General features: G+C 44.8%; 2 pseudogenes; both read right to left on the bottom strand.

Moving 5' to 3' along the window:
- The window catches only part of LOC102498909 (HLA class I histocompatibility antigen, B-55 alpha chain-like), a 3,389-nt pseudogene extending 3,244 nt beyond the window's left edge, over positions 1-145 (bottom strand).
- Positions 146-24,643: 24,498 nt separating this feature from the next.
- LOC102499333 (ubiquitin-conjugating enzyme E2 N-like) lies at positions 24,644-25,171 on the bottom strand (annotated as a pseudogene).
- Positions 25,172-26,398: the final 1,227 nt, after the last annotated feature.

Raw genomic sequence — 26,398 nt, forward strand, 5'->3', positions numbered from 1 at the left:
CCCCGCCGGGCAGTCCCCTTGCTCTTCTGGTGAAGCCGTTTCTCCCCGACCCCAACCCCCACTCACCTGCCCAGGCCTCTGTCAGGGCCAGGGCTCCGGAGACCACCAGGAGGAGGGCTCGAGGAGCCATGTCCGGCCTCCTCAGAGTCCGGGGCGATCTGAGCCCCCGCTGGTTCCGGGGGAGTTTATAACTGGGAGCCACGACCGCGCTGATTGGCTTCTGTGAGAACAGGGTGCCCAATGGGAGTGAGAGCTGGGGCCGCGTCAGGAGTGTCCGGGCAGAAGGACTCGACACAACGGGGGCTGCGAAAGGGAGAAGGGAAGATTCTGGGAGAAGCAGACTCCCCACTGCTGGGCTTCCCTGCCTCGGACTCCGCCCTCTGGACTGAGACTCCAGACTTTGCCCTGCCCCTTGGTCTTGCTCTGAGCTCTTGGTCACCTCTTCTCCCTGAGGCCTGGACAGACGCTGTGAATTCAGCAGTTCTCAGACATTTAGGTTTCAGTCAAGAGTGTTCTTAGGAATTACTGAGGACTGACTCCAAAGGTAAATGTCATAGGATGGGAGAGATGATCTGCGTTGTGTAAAATCCTTGGTTGTGTAAGTCCAGAGCTCTAAGATTACAGAGATGCAAAATGAAAAACCACGAACACTTGTAAGTAGGAAAGGGAAGTTTTTTTTTTATAGGAAAGTGAGGGTTATAAGAAAGAGGTACACCTCCATGCGGGAAAGGCAGCAGGTAGGCAGCTGCCAGATTAGGACAACTGCCCTGGGTATGGGGTTAGGCGTCACTTTTATTCTAAGAGTTGGTAACATTTAGCAGGGGAAGGTCTGCCATAGCATCTGGCTTCTCTGTTTGAATTCACAGGTTTTCTCCTGTGCTTGCCTATTTCTCTCACAAGTGAGGAATTCAATGACCTGATGACCCCAACACAATCAGTATGGACTTAAAAGGTCTGAACATCCTTAAATGGACAATTGCACGGTTTATTGCTCCAGTGGGAATCAGGATGTTAACCAAAACATCTTGTTGGATCCTTTTGTAGTTATGAGGAACAGATAAGAGGGGAAATAACAACCATCTCTGTGTGTCTTTCTCAGGTACTAAAAAGAAGAAAAATGGGATCTGCCTCCCTCCTGGCTCCAGGAGCTGGGTGGGAAGAATGCATTGTTATGGAGGGTTTGGTTGTAACTCCTGATAAGTCATGATTGATGTGGCAGGTGTCCTATTTTCTTAGAGCTACCCACTCATTTCTAGCTAATTGTCTATCCCAGCAATTTCATTTATATGGGTTATATCCATCAGTGTTTATCATATTGGAAATTAAACCATTTAAATTATTTAGTCCATTTAAATTATTATTCTTTTTAAAATACATACAGCCAACTGATTTTTTTAAGAATTATTTAACTTTATTTAAGTATTTATTTTATTTTGACCAGAGAGGGACAGAGTTAGAGAAAGAGATGGAAAGAGAAAGCAAGCTGCCAGGTCTGAGACTCAAAACTTGGCCAGCCATGTGAGAGTCCAGCACCCTTAACCACCATGCCACCTGCCAGCCCCGTAGCCCATTTAAGTTATTAATAACCCTAGGCATGCTAACAGAAATATTTTATGAGAAATAATTATTTTCCAAAATAAAACAGTAGAGGTAGAAGAATGGATCTTTTTTATGTTTTACATTTTTGGAAGCCCTTATCTGTCTCATTAGACTATCACTGGATTTCCATATCTACTTATATGCTTAATATGCTTAATCTGTTATTTTGGTTGAAATACATGAAAAAAGTTAGCCTTAATATTTAGGAGGTTTCTTTTTTTCTTTCTATTTTTTTTTTTAGAAAGAGAGATTTTTGCCACAGGGCACACGCACTTGCCAGTGAGACAGAGAAAGACAGAGAGAAAGTGAGAAATCACCCCCTGGGGGGTTGGCCACATGGCAAGCCCTTCTCCTCTATTCTCCTCTTGGGATTTTAAATATGCACACACATGTGCCCAGCATCGGTTTTAAGCCTTAGGACCTGGGACTCTGTTGACAGAAAATAATTTATTTTAAATAATTTATAATTAATGTGGTTTATTTTTAAGTAGAATATGAGATTTAGGCCTGGAGAGGAGGCAAATATGTCTTCTTTTTCTTTTTCTTTTTCCAAATTTGTTTTTAAAAGGAGTAACTGGGCTGTGGAAATCTAAGGATTTTAATGTGGTGGACTAGTGGGTTTTTTTTTTTGTTGTTGTTATTTTTTAGTGTCTATTAAATGTCACCCTCATGTTGAGATCACTCGTCTTATGTGTCTCAGTTTTTTTTTTTTTTGTTTTGTTTTGTTTGTTTTTTAAGAATTTAGAACTGTTGGGACCAGCAGTTAGCGTAATGGCTATGTCACTGGACTCCTATGTAGTCGACCACGGTTTGAGTCCCGGGCCCAGTGGCTTAATCTCACGCTGGGCGCGTGTGCATGCATGCCCAAGATCCCGAGAGGAGAATGGAGGAGAAGGGATTGCGGTATGGTCATCCCCCCGGGGGTTGATTTCTTGCTTTCTATCTCTCTGTCTCTCTCTGTCTGTCTGGCGAGCGCATACACCCTATAGCAAAAACCTCTCCAAAAAAAAAAAAAGAATTTAGTACTGTAAATTGGGCCCAAAATGTTTGAGTGATCAGTTTTTATTTTGTGTTTATTGGATGGGCCTGTTTTTAATTATTGTGTTTGGGATTTTTTAATAGGGCTTGTTATTAGTCTTAAGAGGAAAATATTTTTTTCTCTTTCTAGACACTCTTAGTATGGCTCTCAGCCATCTTGGGTGTCTATTTGGCAGGAAGAAGTGTCTTTTATTTTTGGAGTTGAATGGCTCAGTTTTTTATTTGTCTATGAATAAGATATTTTTTTTTTTTTTAGTGTAAAAGTATAGTAGTCAATTGAAGTAGTTTTAGGAAGGCAAAAGAGTAATACTCTTTAGAATATATTTTTTTAATAATTAATGCATTTTATATATTTGGTTTCTTAAATTATCTACCCAAAAAGGGGAATAAAACACTACATTTTGTTGGAAGAGAGTAAACTACTACCCCTCTATTGGAGGGGAGTAAACCACTACTCGTGTGGAGGGGAGCAAACTGCTATCTCTTGTTTGAATGGGAATGAACCTGGGTTATCTAAAACAGACAAATGAAAGACAGACAAACAAGTAAAACTAGTTTAGAGGGACCAGCAGTTGGCATAATGGCTATGTCACTAGACTCCCATGTAGCTGACCGTGGTTCAAGTCCCAGACCCGGTGGCTTAAACTCACACTGGACACGTGTGTGTGCATGCCCAACATCTCCAGAGGAGAATGGAGAAGAAGGGATTGTAGCATGGTCATCCCCCCTGGGGGGTGATTTCTCGCTTTTTGTCTCTCTGTCTCTCTGGTAAGTGCAACCTATAGAAAAAAATCTCTCCAAAACAAAAAACAAACAAACAAAAAACTAGTTTAGGTATAAGCCAGACTGTCTATTAAGTTTTGGGAGGTCTGGGGCCAGAGGACTTATTGAATTTTTATTGAGGAGAGGCTCAGAGTTGGAGAGGGCACAAAGGACCCACTTTTGGAATTAGGCATCAGGTTTGAATCGACCCCTCGGGAGAGCTCTGGTTTGTCTCTGGTCCCTTTGTGGTTGCCATCTTCCCAATGAAAAATAACTAACTCTAAAAAATTAATAATAATTATTGTGGCTCATTTTTAAGTAGAATATGAGTGACTTAGGCCTGGAGAGGAGGAAACTACGCCTTTCTCAGGGTGATTAGGTATAGGTTTTGTTTTTTGTTGTTGTTTTTTTTTTTTAATTTTGAGAGTGACAGATAAAATTAGTGAAAAAATTTTGATCTGGTCTAAAAAGGCAGGACATATGGCAGCGGGAGCTTGTAGGTTATAGGTTGGTTTTATAATTTTTAGATTGGTAATTGAAAGGAAAGATCTATGTCTTGGGACGAGATTTGTAAAAGAATATTTTGTAATTCGTTGAATATATATCTTAAAAATATTATGTCAGGGACAGGATGGAGGAAGAATCTTGTTAAGAGAGAAAAAATGGATGTCAGGGACAGGATGGAGGAAAAATCTTGTTAAGAGAGAAAAAATGGTCCGTTAATGTTTGTGGGCATGACTCCACCTAGGACTTTTAGAAAAGACTTTGGAAAAATAGGAAAAAGTAATCAGACTTCTGTCTACAACTCAAACCCTGGTTGACTACATGGGAGTCCAGTGATGTAACAATTTCACCATCTGCTGTCCTCAGCAGGTATATTTTTAATAACTTTATCAGTCAATGTGAACATTTATCTTTAATACTACTCTAAAATGACATATATTAACTTTTTGAAAGGTATTTGCAAGGTGAAACCTGAACCAATATCACTGAATATTTTGTGTTGTTACATTGAAATCCTTGTCTGTCTTGCACATGGAATGGATCTTGCACTAATGTATGGTTTTTTTTAAGTAATGTGTTGTTTCTGCAAATTATGTAACTCTTCGAGTATTACAAAATTACAAATTATTTTAAAAATCACATGTGTTGGGCCAGCAGGTAGCATGTAGTTTAAGATGCTGGACTCCCCCCAGGCTGACTAAGTGGTCTGAGTTCCTGACCCTGAAGCTTGAAAATTGGCCAAGTGTGAGTGTATGCCCAAATCCCCAGAAGAGAATGGAGGAGAGGGATTGTGTGCCACCCCTGCTGGAGGGCAACTTCTCACTTTCCTTCTATCTCTCTCTCTTTCCAAGGAGCACACATGCCCTATGACAAAAACTAAAAAATAAAAATAAAAAAGACTTGTTAATGTTATGACAGATTCTGCCAGAAAAGTTTGTAAGTATTGGGAAGCTGTCAAGGTAATAGTGTTAAATATAAATTTTCCAAAAGTCTAACTTTCTCTTGGAAACTTTCATTTTATCACTGGCAAAATTACTCAGTGGATTATCTTGAAAAGACAGGCTCAACCAAATATTCAAATGTCAAACATGTCAGTGAAATACCCGAATTTGAATAATCATTCTATCTCTGTCATTCATTCTTTCAATTAAAATTGCTATTCTATTAAAAAGGTGTTAATGTAGCTCAAAAAATTATTTTCCCTGGCACAAACATTCTACTTTGGACTAGAGTAGAAGTGCTTTGTTCATATCTCCCATACAATCATGTAAAATTTAAAAGTGTGGGCACTAGAGTGAAGATTTAATAAAGTTAATCTTTTTTTGTAAGTTTTTGCTGTAGGGTGTTTGCACTTGCCAGAGAAAGACAGAGAGACAGAGAGACAGAGAGAGAGAGAGAGAGTGAGAAATCCCCTCCCCCCAGGGATATGACTACTCTGTAATTGCCACTGCTCCCAGAACAGGAAAAACCAGTTTTTAATCCTGTTTTGTTTTACTTTATTACACTTTTTTGTACTTTCAGGGTTAACTGGTAATAGGGGATTCTGTACCTAATGTAATCTGTAGCTGTTGTTACAAATGAGGTCATAAATAAGCCTGTTTGCTTAGAAGAGGAAACTTATGCCACTTGTTTTTTGCTTAGAAGAGGAAACTTATGCCACTTGTTTTAGCCAGTGGTCACAAAAATGCAACCCAGACCAGGTCCCAGAAGAAAAATGGGAATGCTTATTCAAGGAACACAATGTAACAGGTTCAACTGGGAAAACTGTAGTAATGTTATGGTTCACCAAAAAAGTTATTCACACAATAAAGCAGGCGGAACTCCATGTTGAAAGAAGGACTCCATCTTGGAGGAGTGCCTCCAAGAGAAGTGGGGAATAAAGCAGGAGTGCCTCCATTCTAAACTGTTAAACTCCTATGTCTAGGAACTTGTCTTCTCCTTTGGCCTAGAAGTAAATAGAGTGATTACCATTCCTATTGTCTTTAAACCTCACTGAGCCATAAAGACCTTAAGATTCCATTGTGTTTGGGTAAAGATGGACTCCTATTGTCTTTAAACCTCACTCCTTCTTGTTGCCTTAAGATAAGGTCCAGTCAGCTGGACCTTGCCCTGAGCCATAAAGACCGTTAAGATTCCATTGTGTTTGGGTAAAGATGGAACATTACCCTTAGAGATGGTTAACCTGCACCTGCTTGCTCTGCCTCTGTGATGCGCTTTTGCTTGCTTTGACATTGTAAAACCCTACTCCCTACCCTCTCAAGCCCACTGCTCTTTGTTCTTGTGATTGCCTGTCAACCTGGAAAAGAGTGTGATTTTTGCCTTTATAAGCAACCCTCACCTTGCACTGTGGGCTGCAGGGTTTTGAGAGACATGAGTCCCCCCCCCCTTATGCCACTGGCTTAGTCAATAAACTCCAATAAATTTGGCTATGTCTAGATATCCTCTTATTTCTCACTGAGTACACAACATGTTTAGATTGTTTGTTAAATAGTACAGCTTAAAGAAAATGTGTTGAGGGCCAGCTCATGGTATAGCAGTTGCATTGCTAAACACCCATGTGGCTTTGGCATCCCAAACCCAGTGGCTTGAAAATCATGTGGGGGCAAGTGAGCCCAAGATCCCAGGAGGAAAATGGAGAAAAGGGGATTGTGGTGTGGCCATCCCTCCTCGGGGGTGATTTCTCACTTTCTCACTGCCTCTGAATCTCTCTCTCTCTCCAATGATTACATGCACCCTAAGGCAAAAATCTCTTACAAAAGAAAAATAAAATACATTGTAGCTTACTTTAGTCTATCAATGCATGTCACAAGTCTGAGTTAACAGATTCAGTGTCACCATAAGAGCAAAAATAGGCTCACAAACATCATGTGAAAGTAAAGGATGCACAGAACAATTTTGGGAACGTCATGAGGGTAAGAATAACACAGAACTAGCCAAATTTATTTATCTAGAAGTTTTTGCCTTAGGGTGTGTTGTCCTGTTGAAGAGAAACAGAAACAGTGAAAGGGAAAGTGAGAAGTTGCGGGGCAGGGGTGGGGGGCCTACGCTGCAATCCATTCTCCTCCTGGAATCTTGGGCATGCATGCACATGTGCCAAACATGTGGGAATCCTTGTGGGAGTCCAATGACGTACCTGCTTCGCCATCTGCTGGCACCCCTGGCACCTGCTAAATTTATGTTACAGTTAACAATGGATAAATAAGAAGTATAACATTATATAATGTGCTGGAAATTTCTGTTCTAGAAGATGGTCGTGAGCTTGTCAGCTCTCAGCCACTCCCTGTGCTCAACCACAGGGAAATGAACTCTATTTATCCCTCTTTGCTGCTCCATTATTTACAGAAACAGCTGTTGGATTTTAGCTGGCAACTCTCCATTATCTTCTCGGATTTTGGGAATACACAGACATTCCCAGTATGGTTTTCAAGCTGTCAGGTCTGGGAATCGAACAACTCCATTATCTTCTCGGATTTTGGGAACACACAGACATTCCCAGTATGATTTTCAAGCTGTCAGGTCTGGGAATCGAACAGTGAAGTCAGCCATGTAAGATCTAACCACCTCCTAAAGTTAATAAAGTGTGATACCCTGACCACGAACTGTTGGCTCCTGATGTAGAACTGGCTTTCTTCTTCAATACAGTGGTGAAGAATACAGTTGATACCCTAGCCTTTACTTTTGCTAGGTTTTACTTCAGTGCAAACAATGTCTTGCTGATAGGATAAAAATAGTTCTAGCCTTGTGGAGTCTGTGAATGGTGAGTCTCAGCACCCCCAAGGGTTCCACAGACTACATTTTGAGAACTGCTGTTCTAAGTAAGTCTTGGAAAGTTCCCAACTGATTTCAGCCTCTTCGGCTTTTCCCAGAATCCCTCCCCTGAGTTGGACGCCCTTCCTCCCAAAACTTAGCTAGTGCTCTGTCCAGGGGCTCTTCTGGAAGACAATCTCCTCCTGGAAACGTGATGGCCCAGTGTCCTAAGCCTGGGAGAAGAGGTGGAGGGACATGTTTCTTCTTTGAAACTGGAGCAGTATGTACCTGAGGCACCAGAGAGCTGCACTCATGACTCGCTTGGCTATTATGTGTCCATCTCCCAGACAGAAATTGGATGCAATCTGTGTGAGAACTAATATTGACCCTTTAAAAAATGCATCTGATGAGCTTCATTTGATTCCCATGTAGCATCAAGGACAGTTTTCTTAGTCTGTCAGGCTGCTGTAACAAAAATGCCGTAGACCGCATGGTTTATGAGCAACAGAGATTTATTTCTCACAGTTCTGGAAGCTGAGAAGTCCAAGATCAGGTGCTGACCAGGTCCATGTCTGGTGAGGTCCTCCTCTTCAGGACAGCTGTGTCTTCACATGGCAGAAGGGCAAGGCAGCTGAGGGGAGATCTTTCATTAGAGTACTGATCCCAGTCATGGGAGCTCCACCCTCATGATACAATCACCTCCCCAAATCTCACTTCCTAATACCATCTTGCTGGGGATTAGGTTTCATTAGATCAGTAGGAAGGTGTCAGGAAGAGCTTATTATGAGATTTGGACTCTGATTGGATGATTTTGAGGAGAAACAAGGAAGCAAGCATTCACTCTGGATTGGGAATTTTTGAGAAGCAGGACTGATTCTGTGACTGATTGTCCCAATAAATCTGACCTATAATGAGTGTGGACAAGAAAAGCTATAATTGGTAAAGAAACAGCATCACTCATAACAGCCAGCATGAGGAGATGTGGGTATTCTTTAATTAGCTTTGAACAAAATTATTTAGTAGTTCTGTGTTGTCTCATGTCATCATAGTCTCAGTATTCTTATCTGATGTTGTTCATGTCCAACAGGAGAATGACATGGCCTACTAGTCTGCACCAGGACAGCATCTACCAACACTGAGGCTGTGAAGTTCGGATGAATCCCAGATGTCAGGAGCTACTTTTCCTTCTTTCCTTCCTTTCATGTTTTTCTTCCTTCCTCCCTTTCTTCTTCCTCTCTCTCTCTCTTTCTCTCTCTCTCCTCTTTTTTAAATTTGACACAAAGTTCAAGCACTCATCAGAGAGAGAGAGAGAGGAAGAGGGAGAAGGTGCCACCCAATGGGACATAGCTATGCTGGAATCCCTTCTCTTTCATCTCTCCATGCTGTCAGGTTTTGGGAACACACTCATGGTGTAGAGTGGAACCGAATGAACCACTCTGGTGGTTACCAGAGTCAGATTGAGGTTTAAGGGAGTCTATTAGCTGACCAGCGAATACAACCTGAAGCTCAGGGGCCGAGAATCAGGACTGCAGCCCCAACCAAAGCATGGGCAACATTTTTATAGGGGTTGGTTGTCAGGTGTGCAGGAAGCCTTAAATGTTAGTTGTTCTGGTAAGGGTCCAACTAGGTCAGAAAAACAAGTTCGTGAAAGACAGGTGCAGGATTCCATCCTGGATGTGGTCTCACTGCATGGTCAGCGTCTGTTATTTTCTCATGGGAAATCCACACAGTTTTACAGAAGTGGACAGCCACATTATGGAGAGGGAACAAAATGGACGAACAGTTGCTCATGCATGGGGTCTAATAGTTGGCCCTCCACATTCCCCCCTTCAGATTTGGGGAATGAAATAATTGATTCAGAGAAAGGGAACCGTTCATAGCAGGAGTGGAGAACCATGAGCTTGAGAGACTGGACTCTGTCCTGAATAAAGTTAGGAACCTGATGATGCAGGATCCAAAGAGGAGGGCAAAGAGGAGAAGCAGGGCAGGCTTCACAATGGCAGAGGTGAGGGGAGTGAGCCAGGGAGACCAAGAGAAAAGGGATTGGTACCAATTACCCTCAGAGGAGTGATGCTCCTCTCACTCCAGGAGCCGCTTGTGGAGCTGGCTCAGCTATCCCTGATGACCCCAGAGTGGTCGGTATAAAGTCTCCCCTAAGGCAAGTCAAAGACCAGGACTCCTCCAAAAGGGAGACAGCTTTCACGCATCTTGAGGTCCAGATCTATTTGGTGACTAAGGGCATAAATGACTGTTGTCCAGGAACTAGGGCAGGCAAACCGATGGCTGTGGAGCTGGCCAACCCAATGCCCATGAGAACAAGGACCAGGATGCAGGCATGGCAGAAGCGGAGGGGCTCCAAGTGGAAATGTTCCCGGCCTCCCTCTCTGAGAAGTAGACCTGGGGCAGAATATTAGCCAGAATGCAGAGACCAGGATCAGAGGAGGACTAAATGACCATGGGGGCCAGGCAGGCCATTGGTGTAAGCCCACCAAGAACCCCCAGGGAAAGGAGGAAATCATGGAGTAGTCATAGGTAGAGGGAAGGGTGGTAAGAGAGGAGCAAGAAGCAGCAAAAGGAGAAGCAGAGAGAGAAAAGTTAGCAGACAGGACAAATGTACTGGAGTTCTGGAGGTCCTCAAGGGTAAGGCCATGGTTCTTGTCCCAGGCAGAGCGGCCAGCCACTGAGGCATCAGATGCTGGGAGGTGGCGGACTGAGGAGGAAGAGTTTCCAAGAGAGACATTGAGGGCCAGTCCCACATAGTAAGGGGACTGGGGGTTCAGACAGAGCCAGCAATCAGAGGCTTTGTGCCGATGTCCCACAGTCCAAAGATTGTGCCCAGAGCACCTCAGTCTGGGTGACCACCACAGATTAGGAGAGGTCTGGGAGAGGAACTGAAACATCACAACCAGAGTGCAGAAGACAGAGGGAAGGGTGGAGCTGTAGGATCCAGGGCAGGTGGGGATGTAGCAGGGGATAAGGGAATGGAGGGGGGGAGAAGGAGGGTGAAGGAGGTGGAGGAATGAACGGCAAGGGGAGTGGGTCTAGAATGGGCAGCAGGGGCCAGGCAGGATTGGTGGGACCAGGGACAAGGTGTTTTTGGTAAATGGTAAAGAGGACACCGGGGTCCTTTTGCCAGTCATAAAGGCAAAGGCCAAAAGAACGGCTCTCTCTCAGAGGTTGGCCTGATGGTGAAGGGTCTGAACCAGGAAGGGGTTGCAGGTGCCAGGGGAGGAGCATGTGCCAATGGTTGAGACATGGACAGGTGTGCGGGTTCGGTCAGTCTTCCCACGGGGCAGTCATCACACAGTCCTAGGAGGGACAGAAGATGTCTCAGAAGCACAATCAGGGGTGTTTTCCCCAGGCAGTCATAGAACTGTTGGGATCTCATGACCTATTCCCAGCGCAGTCGGCCTCAGCCATCCAGGGCACTGTGAGCCTGCCGTGTATTGAGGGAGACATGGGAACCTGTAGCCTGAAAAGACTGCAGAGGTCAATCCAGAAGGAAGGTCACCTGGGCATCGTAAAGGAAGAGACAATGTGCTATCCACAGAGTAGGAGAGGGTCCAGGTGTAAGAGGGAAGGCTGTGTGGGGAGCGGAGGGGAGGAGGAAGGAGGAAAAGGAGCATTAGGAGAGCCAGCGCAAATTGACCTTGAGAGGACCTGAGGAAGGCTGGAGTGTCCATCTTGCCTGGTGGGGAGGTAGCAGGCTTGAGGTGGAAGCAATGAATCCAACGACATTTATCAGAACTTTGACAGCAGAAGGGGTGCTCAGGATGATAGTAAAAGCTCTATCCCAGTGAGGGTCAAGGATACCCGGAGCCTGGCGTTTGACACAAACTTGGGCTCCAGGGTCCAGGGCCAGTTGTGAGGGTAAAGGAAACTGCGAAGGGGCCTGGAGATGACAGCAGATGAAGGGTGTCTGTGAGGGTTTCCTGGAGAGCCTGGAAAAACCTAGGAAGGGTGCGGTTAGAGAAGGTGGCAAGGTCTGAGTCATGGAAGCGGGGCACTAAAGACGGAGGTTGACCAAAGATGATCTCAAATGGGGTGAAGCCCAAGATGTAGGGGCTACAACATGCATGCAAAAGGGCAAAGGGGAGGAGGTCCAACCGACCATCACCAGTTTCCAAGTGTGACTTAGTCAAGGATTCTTTGAGGGTCCTATTCATTCTCTCTACCTTACCTGAGTTTTGGGGTCTATAAGCACAGTGAAGTTTCCAAGAAATTGTGAGTGCCCTCACAAGGCTTTGATTCACATCAGTGATGAACACTGGTCCATTGTCAGACCCCAGAGAAGTGGGCAGGCCGAAATGGGGGACAATTTCGATTAGGAGCTTCTTAGCGACTACCTCGGCTGTCTCAGATTTGGCCGGGAAAGCCTTCACCACCCAGAGAAAGTGTCAACAAGAATGAGAAGAAACTGGTAACCTGCTCATCCCTGGCCCATATTGGTAAAGACCAATTTCCAGTGCTCTCCTCAGGAGGCACCACACAGGCAAGAGTCCCAGACCCAGGGTCTAGAGGGGCCAGGATTAACGCGGGTGCAAGAGGAGCAACGAGAAGCAATGTCCCAAGTGATCTGGTGGAGGTGGGGGATGAAGAAGTGTTTCCCCAGGAGTTCAGTGAGTTTGGTAGTGCCAAGAAGAGCACAGTCATATGAGTCTGGGCAGTGATCTGGTGACCCAGAACCTCAGGAACAAAAATTCGTCCAACCAGCAGGTGGTACCAGTCAGAGGAGAAGGGGCTCGCCTCCAAAGAGGTGAGGCGGCGCCTGTCAGTCTCTGAATAGGTGGGTAAGTCCAGCAAGGTTAGAGCGGGTAGGACAGGGAGCACCTCCAAGGGTCAGAGGGGCATCATTACCACTTGCATGGCAGTCCTTTCAGCAAAGTTATGACCCACAGACTCAAGGAGGAAAATCAATCTGATGCCCCTTGCAGTGCATTACAACGACTTGTCCAGGTAGCCAAATGGCTGCTAGAAGGCTGAGGATCTCTGGAGAGTGCTTAATGTTCTTGCCAGTGGATGTTAGATACCTGCGCTCCTGATGAAGGCCCCATGGACATGGACTGTACCAAAGACATGTGGGCTGTCAGTGTAGATAGTCAGCCTTGTCCCGCCCCCAGCATGGAGCCTGAGTGAGCACAATGAGCTCAGCCCTTTGTGCCGATGTCCCACAGTCCAAAGATTGTGCCCAGAGCACCTCAGTCTGGGTGACCACCACAGCCCCAGCATAGCGGGTGCCTGGGTCAATGAAGCTGCTGCTGTCAGTGAGCAACATCATGTCAGGTGTGGTCAGAAGTTGGTCAGTTAAATCATCTCACACAGAAGTCAGGGTAGTTAGGAATTCGGAGCAGTCATGAGAGACCACGTCATCCGTGGCAGGCAATAAGGTGGCTGGGTTGAGGTCAGTGGTCTTAGAATAACATATGGGGGAGGCGGGCAGAAATAGGACCTGGTATTGGGTCACCCTTGCATTGGAGAGCCATCTTTCAGTGGGAGGGCTGCGCAGGGGGGTACTCAAGAGCGGTGCCATTATGTGGAGTGGCTGGCCAAAGGTAAGCTTGGCAGCCTCCTTCACTAGTAGAGTGATGGCAGCAATAGCCTTAAGACAAGTGGGCCATCCTGCAGTGACTAGGTCTAGTCGTTTGGAGAGAGAAGCCACTGGGCGTCTCCAGGGGCCAAGGCTCTGAGTGAAAGCTCCTTTGGCCACCCCTTTAGCATTAGCCACAAATAAGTGGAAAGGTTTGTCAAGATCAGGCAATGACAATGCAGGTGCTGAGGCTAAGGCTGTTTTGAGTGTCTGAAAGGCAGAGTCCTCTGTCTCTGTCCAGGTCAAGGCAGATGTCTTCCCCCCCATTGCTGAATAGAGGGGTTTAGCAATTTCTGCAAATCACAGTATCCAGAATCTGTGGTACCCTGCAGCTCCCAGGAACTCATGCAGCTGGCGTTTAGTCATCAGTCGAGGAATGGAAAGAATAGCTTGAATTCCACTAGAGGAAAGTTGTCACTTACCTCCTTTGATGTCGTAGCCGAGGTAACTCACTTTGTTGGAGCACAGTTGGGCCTTCTTTCCTGAGAAGGTAAGAAGGTCGAGGTCCCCCAATATCTGGAGAAGGGAGCGAGTAGCTGACAGGCAGTGCTCCTCATCCTCAGAGGCTAACAGGAGGTCGTCCACGTACTGAAGGAGGGGGACCTCAGGATGAGCCAGGCGGGAATTCCTGAGGTCTTGGATGAGTGCCTCATCAAACAGTGTGGGACTGTTTTTGAAGCCCTGAGGCAAGCAAGTCCAGCAGAGCTGACCTGAAAACCCCTCTGGGTCAGTCCACTCAAACGCAAAGATTGACTGACTTTGTGGGACCAGTGGGAGACAAAAGAAGACATCTTTTAAATAGGACAGTATAAACTGGTTGGCTTGGCTGGAGTAGGCTCAGGAGAGTGTAGGGGTTGGTAACAGTTGGGCAGATGGTCTCAACCCTCTTGCAGACCTCTCAGAGGTCTTGTACTGAATAAAACCCCTCAGTCCCCACCTTTTGAACTGGCAAGAGAGGGGTATTCTAGGAGGACTGACATGGGATGAGGATTGTGGCCTCACAAAGATGGAGAAGGTGTTTGGTTTTCCCTGCCTGATCCTTTATGCTGGTAAGATATTGTTGGTCCGAATGGGGGAAGCCCCACTGTTGAGCTGGATTACTATTGATTGGTGGATGATGGACAGCCAATCCAGGGACATTGTTTTCAGCCCAAATATGAGGAATGTCTCTCATCAGCTGAGTTAACAGGAGCGCTGGTTCGGAGATGGTTAAGAATGGGATCACGAACAGGTGATACTCTTCTTCAAGGGGAAAGGTAACTGAAAAATCCAGGACTGGGGGTGTGGGAACCCCCGGTATTGAAATCTCAGCTTCCCCTTCAGTAAAGGAGATAGTTGCCCATAGCTTTGAGAGCAAGTCACGGTCCAGCAGAGGGTAGAGGCAGTCCGGAATGACAAGAAAAGAATGAGTCACAGTACCTTTTTCCCAGGTCACTGACATGAGGTTGGGTGATCTGGCATGAGTGGATCTTCCCTGTGGCTCCCTGAATAGGCACTCAGGATGTCAAAAGAGGGACTAGCAGTTTGAGTAGGACTGAAACAGTCTCCAGTGTCCACTAGGAAATCGACTTTCTGGGTCCCAACTGTCAATGTTAGCCAGGGTTCCTGCGGAGCCCTGACTCCCTCAGTCTTCCTCAGCGACAAGGATCAGATTAGATTGGCCCCTTCCCTGCCCTCTTGCCTCGTCCTGCTTTTGCCTGAGTTCAGGACACTCTCTCTTGAAGTGGCACTTTTTCTTACAGTAGGCACATTGATCTCTGCCTAATTTGGTTTGCTCTCCTTCTTGGTGGGACTGTTTTTGAAGCCCTGAGGCAAGCAAGTCCAGCAGAGCTGACCTGAAAACCCCTCTGGGTCAGTCCACTCAAAAGCAAAGATTGACTGACTGTGGGACCAGTGGGAGACAAAAGAAGACATCTTTTAAATAGGTGACAGTTGGTGACAGTTTTGGTTTCCCCTTCGGCCTCATGTTTCCTGGATAGCCAGGAGCACCTGAGCCATCTTTATATTCAGACTTGTGGGATCTTCACAGTTATTGAAAACCTTTTGGGCAACCTTGACCAATTCTGAGAGTGCCTTTCCTTCATATCCCTCTAACTTCGGAAGCTTTTTGCATATATCTGGGGCCAACTGGGTGACAAAAGTCATAGTAATGGCTCTTCTATTTTCTGCAGCCTCTGCATCAATGGGGACATAAATCTGGTAAGCCTCCAGAAACCTCTCGAGAAAGGCTGTGGGACTTTCTGAAGGCTCTTGGACAGTCTCACTTGTCTCACAGTCTCACTTTTCAGGTTCATGGGTTTCTATGCAGCAGCACAGATGGCTTTAAGGAGGAGCTGGTGATAGTTTGTGAGGGCCTCCTCACCTCTGTCCAGATTCAAATCCCAGGTAGGTCTACCAGCCAGGAAAGCCCATTCAATGGTGGTGGGGGGTCAGCAGTGGGGTGGCTATTGGCGTCCAGGACAAGTTTGTGCCTTTCCCATGGACTCTCTCTCTTTCCTCAGTGGAAAAGAGAGTCTGGAGGAGCTGCTGGCAGTCGTCCCAGGTAGGCTGATGGGTGAAGAAAATAGTCTCAAGGACAGAGATTAAACCTTGTGGGTTTTGAGAAAAGAAGGGATTTTGTTTTTTCCAGTTATATAAGGTCACTAATAGAAAAAGAGGTATAAACCATGAAGGGCTGACCATTGGGACCAAGTTCAGAGGGTCCTATTTGCTTAAGGGAAAAAAAAAAAAAAAACAGTAAGGGGGCCAAGACCCCCTGAGGTATACCATCTCCTCCAGTTGGTTTCTTGCCCATGGAGGGCTCCTTGGATCCCAACCCATAAGCAGACCCATACGAGTATGGGGAGGACTGAAATGGCCCTCTCCTCTGTGGGGAAGAGGGGCAGTCTCTGGATCATGTGGGTCCTCTTCTTTTGGTTGTGGAGAGGTAACCTGAAGAGGCAGTGGGAAACGTAAGGGTGAGGCCACTGGAAAGCAGGGGAGGGGGTCCTTGGGGATTTTGGGAAGAACCTGTGGTTTTTCCTCTTTTCCCCAAGCCTCTTTGGCTATGAGGAGTGTCTGTTTCTGGACAAAATGTTTTATACAGGCTTAAAGCTATTTGGGCTTTTCAGACAATACGTCAATCCAAATTTGAATACAGATGGTCTGGTCAGGATGAACTGGACAGCCTGCTGTGATTCAGAGGACTCGGTAGGTGGTGGGAAGATCATATGATCCTTCCCTGGGCCAGCTGACCTTGAACGTGGCCCAGTCAAGTTCACAAAATTTCTGCAAATCAAAAGGATAACAGGGACCCCATGACTCTCAGCCAGGCATCGAAAGTCCTCAAAGTGATCTAGAAAACAACTAAGGGGGGTACATTTATATGAACAGACTGACAACTGTCCCTGACCCATTTTGAAAGGGGGTACAAATAGACCGACGACTGTCCCTGACCCATTTTGACCAAGATAAGACTGACAAAGAGAAGGCAAAGCAAGATGGTGCACCCAGAGACCACAGTCACCAAGGACCCGAGGTGCTGTCACACTCAGGCCCGAGGACCTGGAGGGTCTGCTGCATCCAGCCCTCCTAAAGTCCCACCAAAAGAGCTCTCAAACCAAGATAACTAGAATCTCACCAGATTCAGGTGACTCCATTCTGCGATCTACATTTGTGAAGCTTCCTTACCCTTCTTGAGACCCGGGACAGAGCATAAGGAACGTCCTTGTTGGGGTGTTATTTGGCCACTCTAGGGTTCCCAAATCTCACTGGGGCCTCCTAATGTTGTAGAACATCACCGAATGAATGACCACTAGAGTCAGATTGAGGTTTAAGAGAATCTTTATTAGCTGGCCAGCGACTATAGCCTGAGGCTCATGGGCCAAGAATCAGGACTGCAGCCCAACCAAAGTATGTGCAACCTTTTTATAGGGGTTGGTTATCAGATGTGCAGGAAGACAGGGTCTAACTAGGTCAGAAAAACACGTTCAAGGGAACCAGCAGTTAGCGTAATGACTACGTCACTGGACTCCCACGTAGTCAACCACAGTTCGCGTCCCGGACCCGGTGGCTTAAAACTCACACTGGTCGCGTGTGCATGCGTGCCCAGGATCCTGAGAAGAGAATGGAGGAGAAGGGATTGCGGCATGACCATTCCCCCTGGGGGGTGATTTCTCGCTTTCTGTCTCTATGTCTCTCTCTGTCTGTCTGGCGAGCGCTCACGCCCTATAGCAAAAACCCCTCAAAAAAAATAATCAAGTTTGTATCTTACCATTTTGTCTGAGTCTCACGTTCATGAAAAGCAGTTATAGGATGTTGTCCCGGATGTAGTCTCTCTGCATGGCCAGCACCTGTTATTTTCTCATGGGAAATCCAAGCAGTTTTACAGAAGTGGACAGCCATGTTATGGAGAGGGAACAAAATGGATGAACAGTTGCTCATGCACGGAGTCTAATAGCTGGCCCTCCACACTCACACATGCCCATAATGCCCCTTTTTCAAGCCAGTGGGACTGGGATTTAAACAGCATGGTCGACCATGTGGGATCAATTTCTGCTAACTACTAGGCTGCAGGGCTGTCCTGCTTCTTTTGTAAATTCAGTGTTTTTAGTACCTACATTCCAATTGTGAAAAAACAAAGAATATTTGGAAACAATTTGTAATCGATGAAATGCAGACATCAAACAACTATATTAGTAATAAATGTGAAAAATCTCCAAATTTCAAGTTAGAAATGGGAATAAAAATTTATATTGATTTGACAAAGAGGAAAGTAAATCATGGTAGTATTGGCTATATAGTAGGAAAACTCTACTGTTACAAAAGTTGATGTGGTTGAAAACTGGGATAAACTTTCCTTTAAAAATTTTACTTATTTATTAATTTATTTATTCATTCACTCATTCATTCATTTCATTCCAGGAATAGTAAAGACAGAGGGAATGAGAGAGAGAGAGAAACAGACAGCTCCACAAACAAGACCTCTTACCAGTCTACCCGCAGCCTTCAGCCAGCCAGGCCGAATCATGGGCGTGCATGTACTCGGCATGTCTGGGGCAATCTCAGATAAGAACCCTGGACCTCACCATGTGGGCCAGCCTCACAGAGAGTTGTGTTACTGCTGTGCCACTGACCACCTAAGGTCCAAAATCTCTAATGAGAACTTTTGTAAAACAACTTGACAATTTAAACATTCTCATATTTCCAAGCAGAAATTTATATTTTAGGAATTATCCCAAGAGGATAACCACAGATGTGCTTGAATTGTGGTTTACAAAAGCAAGAAAATGGAAACCATCTAAATGCCATACTAATGCAGCAATCACAAGTATGACTATTGGGCACTTAACATATCTCAGGCACTAACATCATGCTTGTCTTAAGGAGGTTAAATGTAATCTCAGAGCAGACTCACATGGAACTGTTTGTGGCCCTTTGTACAGACTGAAGAGGACTCAGAGGTGAGGGAGGCAGTAGAGCTGGGATGCTCAGGGGTGTCCTCTCACATCCTTGTTGACTCATCCCTCATGGATTTCCTACACATCAGGTGATGGCAATGATTCTGCACCCAGTAAATGAATAGTTTCGATGTTTCAGAAAATTCTGTGACAGGTGGCTACTAGGCTCAGAGCTCAGGAGGACATCAAGGGGCTATTTTTCCAAGTAAAAATATTTTCAAAAAAGAATTCCGTATCAAGTCAAAGTTGGAACAAGTGTTATGGTAGCCTAAAGCCATTCTCTGGTGTTGGGGGTTTCAATATTTTACTTTCCATGTTCCTTAGGAGATTGCAAGATGAAGTGGGAAACAAAATGATGGAGGAAACCATAAAAGGAGACACATGGGATTCAAATGACAGTGGAAACAGCAAAAGAATGAAGCAAAGGGCTGAGGTCAGCCCTGCAGGACTGAGGGCTGGGAGATAGGCATCTTCATGGAGATAAAGTTGAGGAGATCTTGGAGAGGCTGTAAGCCTCTCACACCCCCTGAGGGGAATTTCTCACTTTCTCCTCCTCCTCAGACCCTCCAACCTCCTCCTTCCCCACTCTTGGGCAATAAGCTGATTCCTTTCTCCCTGAGAAGAGACGGACTCAGGCGAGAACTGTGTCATCATCCCACCTCCCCCCACAGCGCCGTCCCCAACTCCCCCCACAGCTCTGTCTCCTCAGCCTCCCCCCAGTGATGGTGGGGGGTCTTGCCCCTATCTAAGGCCACCCCTGTACTGGGACAAGATCAGGCCTTTCCTCCCCCACATCAATTTCCCCTCTCTGCTAACTCATCCACTCCTGCACACAAACATGCCACAGTCCCTGTCATTAAGGCACACTGAACTAAAGTCAGTAAGTCAAAACAAGGTCCTCCGTTTTATCATCACAGGGTCTCTCCTTAACTCTCCCCCAGGCTTCTATTATAGTTTGCATATTTCCTCAGAGTTCAAGTTGGAAATTAAATCCCCAGTGTGGTGGCATTGCAGGTAGGCCTGTGGGGCAGTGTTTGAGTCATAAGGTCATAAGGGTGCTGCCTGTGATTACAGGGACACCATCATCAGAGAGGCACCCTGCTCACCTCTCCTGCCCTCCTCTTGCCCTTTTCCTTCCCCGACATGAGGACAGGGCAGGTTCTTGCCAGATGCGGCTGACTTCACCCTGGACTTCCCAGGCTCCATACTTGAGAAAATGTATTCTGTTCCTACAATTTACCACACCTGTGTGTTCCACTAGACCAGACTAAGGCAGCTCCATGGACACACGACATGTGAAGTATTTGACTTATAAAACACTGCCCATATACCTATTTGTTGTAAACAAGAGAGAGAGAGAGAGAGAGAGAGAGAGAGAGAGAGAGAACATGAGAGAATGGGCATCTGGGTTTTGGAGTTGTATAGGGAATATCACAGAGAAGGGGCAGTGATCAGATGGTGACTTTTTATGGGACGACCTTGTTTTGACTTACTGAGTTTAGTTCAGTGTGCCTTAATGACAGGGACTGTGGCATGTTTGTGTGCATTAGTGGACGAGTCAGCAGAGAGTGGAAATTGACGTGGGGGAGGAAAGGCCTGATCTTGTCCCAGTGCAGGGGTGGCCTTAGACAGGGGCAAGACCTCCCACCATCACTGGGGGAGGCTGAGGAGACAGAGCTGTGGGGGGAGGTGGGTTGATGACATAGTTCTCACCTGAGTCCTTCTCTCCTCAGGGAGAAAGGAATCAGCTCATCACCCAAGAGCAGGGAAGGAGGAGGTTGGAGGGTCTGAGGAGGAGGAGAAAGTGAGAAATTCCCCTCAGGGGCTGTGAGAGAGGTGGCCTGGGAAATGGCTACTGTAGAGTGCAAGGCCCCAGGACACTGAGGTTTGTTCTGACAGAGTCGGAGTAGAAATCCAGCTGTCTAGCACTGGGCAATGGCAGGAGGATATAAATCAGACTAGAAGATAATGTAACACAGTATCTCTGAGTATGAGAATAATGAACTATATTTGTCATTTATTTCAGTTTGCATGTTATCATTTTTTTATGGTGCTTGTACATTATAACAAAAATTCTGAGTAGTATTGCATGGTATGGCTATCCCTCATTTTGTTGGTCCACTCGGTGATCTGGTGAGGGAAGGTGTTAACTACAAATTCAGTTTCTTTCAAAGACAGAGCCATGTAGGCCATCTGTCTCTTCCTGTGTGTATGTGACATGTCCTTGCAGATTCATGACAGCATTTTTCTGAGGTTTTGGGCTATTAATTTTTTCTTTCTTTAAATTATTTTTAATTATCATATGGTAATTATACATATGGATGGGACACAGTTGGATTTTCTTTTTTTTTTCTTTTCTTTTGTAGAGAGGTGGTTTTTTTTTTTTTTCTTGCTTTGGGGTGCGTGCGCTTGCCAGAAAGACAGAGAGAAATGGAGAGACAGAAAGCAAGAAATCACCCCCCAGGGGGAATGGCCATGCTACAATCACTTTTCCACTATTCTCCTCTTGGGATATTAGGCACGCACGCACACATGCCCAGAGTGAGTTTAAGCTACCGGGTCCAGGACTCGAACTGTGGTCAACTACATGGGAGTTCAGTGACATAGCCATTACGCTAACTGCTGGTCCCACGATTGGATTTTTAAATACATGAATCCAGTGTGTAATTACCAAACCATGATAATTAGCATACACATCATACCAAACATTTAGCATTACTCTCAGCTGGGAACAGTCAAAATTTTCTCTGTAGCACAGTTGGATAAGCATTGTCCAGAAGAAGGTGGGTCCCACATGGCTTTCAGGGTTTGAATCCCAGTGTTGATGGCTTGAGAGACATGCCAGGTATGTGTGCAACTTCCCGAGATCCAGAGGAGATGATGAAATGGAGGAAAAAGGATTGCAGGATGACTAGGCACCATTGTTGGTACCTTTTCTCTTTTTCTCTCTCATGTGTGCATACACACACTTTGGAATAAAAAAAAAATCTCTCCTAGCTATTCTGAAGTAAGTAAATGCAATACATTATTAACTATTTACCCTATTGTTCTGTGAGACACTAGAACTTACTCATGAGAGAATTTCTGAAGAAGACCTTGTAGAACTGTGAACCTAACAATCACAAACCTTTGATATTTCCAGGTAGCACTCCAGAAGATTTGAACCAACCATATGCTGGCAATTGTACATAGAACTCTCTACTTCTCCACTCCATCTCATCGTTGTTGGCAGTGTTTTGATATTTTCTCTAGTGTATCAAAGACTTAATCACTATTGCATTAATGTATACTACTTTATTAGTGAGATTACATATTTATTGTTTTTCCAGACCCATTCTCACTATGCTGTGTGCCTCCTGCCTCAGCCTCTCAAGTAGCTGGGACTACAGGTGTGCACCATCAAGCCTGGATTTTCAGCTGGGCAAGAATTGAACCTTGACTTCTCATTTGACCGCAGTCTGCAGAGAGGCAGCATCAACCAGTGCAGCTGGGCAAGAATTGAACCCTGACTTCCCATTTGACCGCAGTCCGTAGAGAGGCAGCATCAACCAGTGTTGGCTACCCTGGCTGCATCTTGATTTCCTGTTTTCCTTCATTTTTGCTATGATTTTCACTTCTCTATTTCTGCATATTTTGGATTTAATTTGCTCTTATTTTCCTTAATATGGAAGTTTATATTTCCAATGTTTTAATTTTTTTAATATATGCATTCAATGCTATGAAATTCCCTCTAGGTACTATTTTTACTGCAAATCTCTTCTGATACTTGTGTTTTCATTTAGTTAAAAGTATTTCTAAATTTCATTTGAGATTTCTTCTTCAATCCATATGTTATTTAAAAGTTAAGGGACCAGCAGTTGGCGTAATGACTGTGTCGCGGCACTCCCATGTAGTCGACCGTAGTTCGAGTCTTGGACCCAGTGGCTTAAACTCATGCCAGGCCCTTGTGCGTGTGTGCCCAAGATCCTGAGAGGAGAATGGAGGAGAAGGGATTGCAGTATGGCCATCCCCTCTGGGGGATGATTTCTCGCTTTCTGTCTCTCCATCTCTTTCTGTCTTTCTGGTGAGCACATGAGCCTTATAGCAAAAACCTCTCCAAAACACTTAAATTAAAAGTGTATAATTTAATCTCTCTGTATCTTGAGATTTCACAGCTATCTTCCTGTTACTGATTTATAGTTTAGTTCCATTGTGGCCTGAGAGTAGAAATTGCCTGATTTCTATTCTTTTCTATTTGTCTTATAACCCAGAATGCTGTGTATCTTGGTGAATGTTTCATGTGAGCTTGAGGAGATGTGTGTTCTGTTGGAGTGTAAAGTAACGTACAGGTGTCAGTTATAGCTGCTTCATTGATGGCGCCCTTGAGCATAGCTCTGCCCTGAGGACTTTCTGCTTCCTGGCTCTGTCTATTTTGTGAGATGGGGGTGTTGAAGTCCGCAAATTTAATAAAGAATTCATCTATTTTTCCTTGATGATCTATCAGTTTTTGCCTCATATATTTTGACACTGTTTTTACATGCATAAATGTTCAGAATTGTTGTTTTTTAAGAGAATTAACCCATTTATCATTAAGCAATGGACCCTTTTATCCTTGATGGTTGTCCTTCTCTTGAAGTCTTCTCTGTTTAAAATTAATATAATTACCAATACTTTCTGTTCCGGCCTGCCTCTCTCTTTCTGTGCAGATAGCACACCCGCAAACGTGGTGAACATCCCTAAAACCAACCGGACTTTCTGTAAGAAGTGTGGCAAGCACCAGCCTCATAGAGTGACACAGTGCAGAAAGGGCAGGGGTCTCTGTGTGCTCAGAAAAAGCAGTGTTAGGACAGGAAGCAGAGTGGCTATGGTGGACAGACTAAGCCTGTTTTCTGGAAGTAGACAAAAACTACAAAGATTGTGCTGAGGCTTGACTGTGTTGAGCCCAACTGCAGATCTGAGAGAAGCCTGGTTATTAAGGGATTTGAGCATTGTGAGCTGGAGGGGATAAGGAGAGAAAGGGTCAAGTGATCCAGTTCTACCCTCATCCTTTTTGTTATGAAGATGGCAAAATCTTGAGGTAAATGTTCACCTCATTTGATTACAATTGTCTTTTTTTTTTTTTTTTAGGTTTTTTTTATAGGGGGGGGGGGGGCGCGGGAAGAGGCTCAGCTCCATGGCCTAGTGGTTAAGGCAGCTAGACCCCACATCCCAACCTTGCAGTTCAAGTCCTGGCTTCAGAGACTGAGAAACACCGAGTGCATATGTGTATGTGCCCGAAAGGGAGAAACGGCGAAGTGATTGTATTGTGGCATTCTCCATATGGGGGTGCTTTCTCTCCCTCTTTTGTGCACAATGCCGTCTAGCAAAAAAACTAAATTCTGACACTTCTCACAACATAGATGAACCTTGAGGACAAAATGCTAAGTGAAATAAACCAGTCATACGCACAAAAAATACCATATAATTTCTCTTACACAAGGCATCAAGAGTGGTCAAACTCATGAAGGTAGAAAGTAGAACGATGGTTGCCAAGGACCAAAGAAAGGGGGAAATGGAGAGTTGTCTACTGGACACAGAAATTCCACTCTCAGGTAAATAATCAGAAGAAATAAAAACATATCCACACAAAAAAAATAAAATAAAATAAAGGAAACACCCACACCCCTGCAGCTAACCCTGACAACTACCTTCATTCACAGTGCTTTATACTTAAACCACGAGGGGGGAGTGAATAAAAGCAGCCACGGGCCACTGCTTTTAAACTTTTCTCAACAATCCAGATGATACTTCGAGCCTCTGGTCATGCTTTACAACAGTGAGTCAGGATAAGACATAGATTTGCTAATGTGCATTTAATCACCAAAGGACCGAAGATGCCTGGGCTTTTATTCTGTGATGTTTCTAAGACTGTATCCCTTAAATGCAAACAAAAAAGGAAGAAGTCTTGGCAGAACAGGAGCAGTGATGCACACTAGATGATCAGATCGATTTAAATATAATTCATGGCGTATAGCCTGGTCCATGCTCTAGTGTTTCTATGGCTTGGGCTTCGTTGGTCTTCCACTGCTCCGCTGCATCATTTGCTCATGGATCATCTGGATTGGGAGCACTTCACCAAGCCTAGATTGATAGCAGAACTGTGCAGAGATGATCCTGCAGGGTAGCCCAACCATCTTGTCAGATCCCGAGTCCGAGTTCGGCCTCTGGTCTCGTCTCCGGCTGATAAATTTTGGTCATGAAATGTACTTTAGGGGCTGCCATTGGGTATTCTTCTGGAAGGAATAGTTTAAGTTTAAAAGTCCCTCCCTCAAAAGGGGAATACTGGGGGCCAGCAATGACCATATGAAAATAACGCGCATTGCTCTCACCTGGTTCTGCTTTGATGCCAGGAACCGGTTCTGCCAGCAAACGCTGGGTTTCCTTGAGGATCCTGCGGGACAGCCCGGCCATCTTGTCAGATCCCGAGTTGGGCCTCTGGTCTAGTCTCCGGTTCCGCTCGCCTCACGCATGAGTGGAAATCCCGATGTGAGTTTTAAGCCACCGGTTCCGGGACACAAACCGCGGTCGACTATGTGGGAGTTCAGTGACATAGTCATTACTCTAACTGCTGGTCCCATAATTGATCTTTTTGTGAGAGAATAAAGTGATCAATAAAATTTTCCTTTTGGGGAAATCTTATTCATGTAAAAAAATTAATATAATTACCTCAGTTTTCTTTTGATTAGTGCCGGAATGGGCTACATTTCTCCACCTATTTACTTTATTTACTTATTTATTTATTTTGCTATTGGGCAGAGAGAGACACAGAAAGACAGAAAATGAGAAATCATCCCAGTGGGAATGGTCATGCCTCCGTCCTGTCTCCATTCTCTTCTCATGATTTTGGGCATGCGTGCACACATACCCAGTGTGTTTTTCAAGCCATCAGGTGCAGGACTCAAACTGCTTGGTGGGCCGTACGGGGTCCAGGTGCCTTACCCACCATTCTACCAGGTGGCCTCCACCTCTTTACTTTTCATGAGTACAGTATATGTACTTGCATTTTAAAGGGGTTTCTTGTAAATAACATAGAATTAGGTTTTGTTTTTTGATTCACTCAATCTCTGTCTTTTGAATATAAAAGAACTTGGACATTTAAAGTGATTACTGATATACTGCATTGTTAGAAATGTCATGATGTATTTTTTCTGTTTTTCTTTGCAAAAATGCATCATGACTTTTCCAACAACCCAGTAGCTGAATTAACGTGTACTGTGTTTATTAATGTTTTCACTTTATCGTTCCTGTCATTTGTTCCTATTTTTGTTTTCGGTGATTTTTTTTTTTCTTCCTTTAGTGGTTCTGAACATTTTATGTAATTATATTTTCTGTCCTTTTGTGAAATATGAATTAAACTTGTTTTAAAAATTTTGTGGTAGTCCTAGGTGCAATATATATTTACACCTACTTCAAGTTTTTTTCCCCAAATAACATTATACTGCTTCGTGATTATTTCAAGTGCCTTGCAATAACAAAAATTCCTAATTACTCCCTTACATGGCTTATATCATTGTTGACTTAAGTCAAGTACATGTAAGCTATAATAATCAAATATATTGTTACAATTATTTTTTGAACAAACTGTCATCTGCTAGAGCAATTAAGAATAAGAAAAATTGAGCCAACCAGTGGCATGATGGTTGAGGTGGATGGACCCCAATTGGTCGACTGAGTGGTTCAATTCCCAGTGCCAGTGGCCTGAAGA

The sequence above is a fragment of the Tupaia chinensis genome, unplaced genomic scaffold (assembly GCF_000334495.1).
Source record: "Tupaia chinensis unplaced genomic scaffold, TupChi_1.0 Scaffold144389_1, whole genome shotgun sequence".
NCBI classification, from domain to species: Eukaryota; Metazoa; Chordata; class Mammalia; order Scandentia; family Tupaiidae; genus Tupaia; species Tupaia belangeri.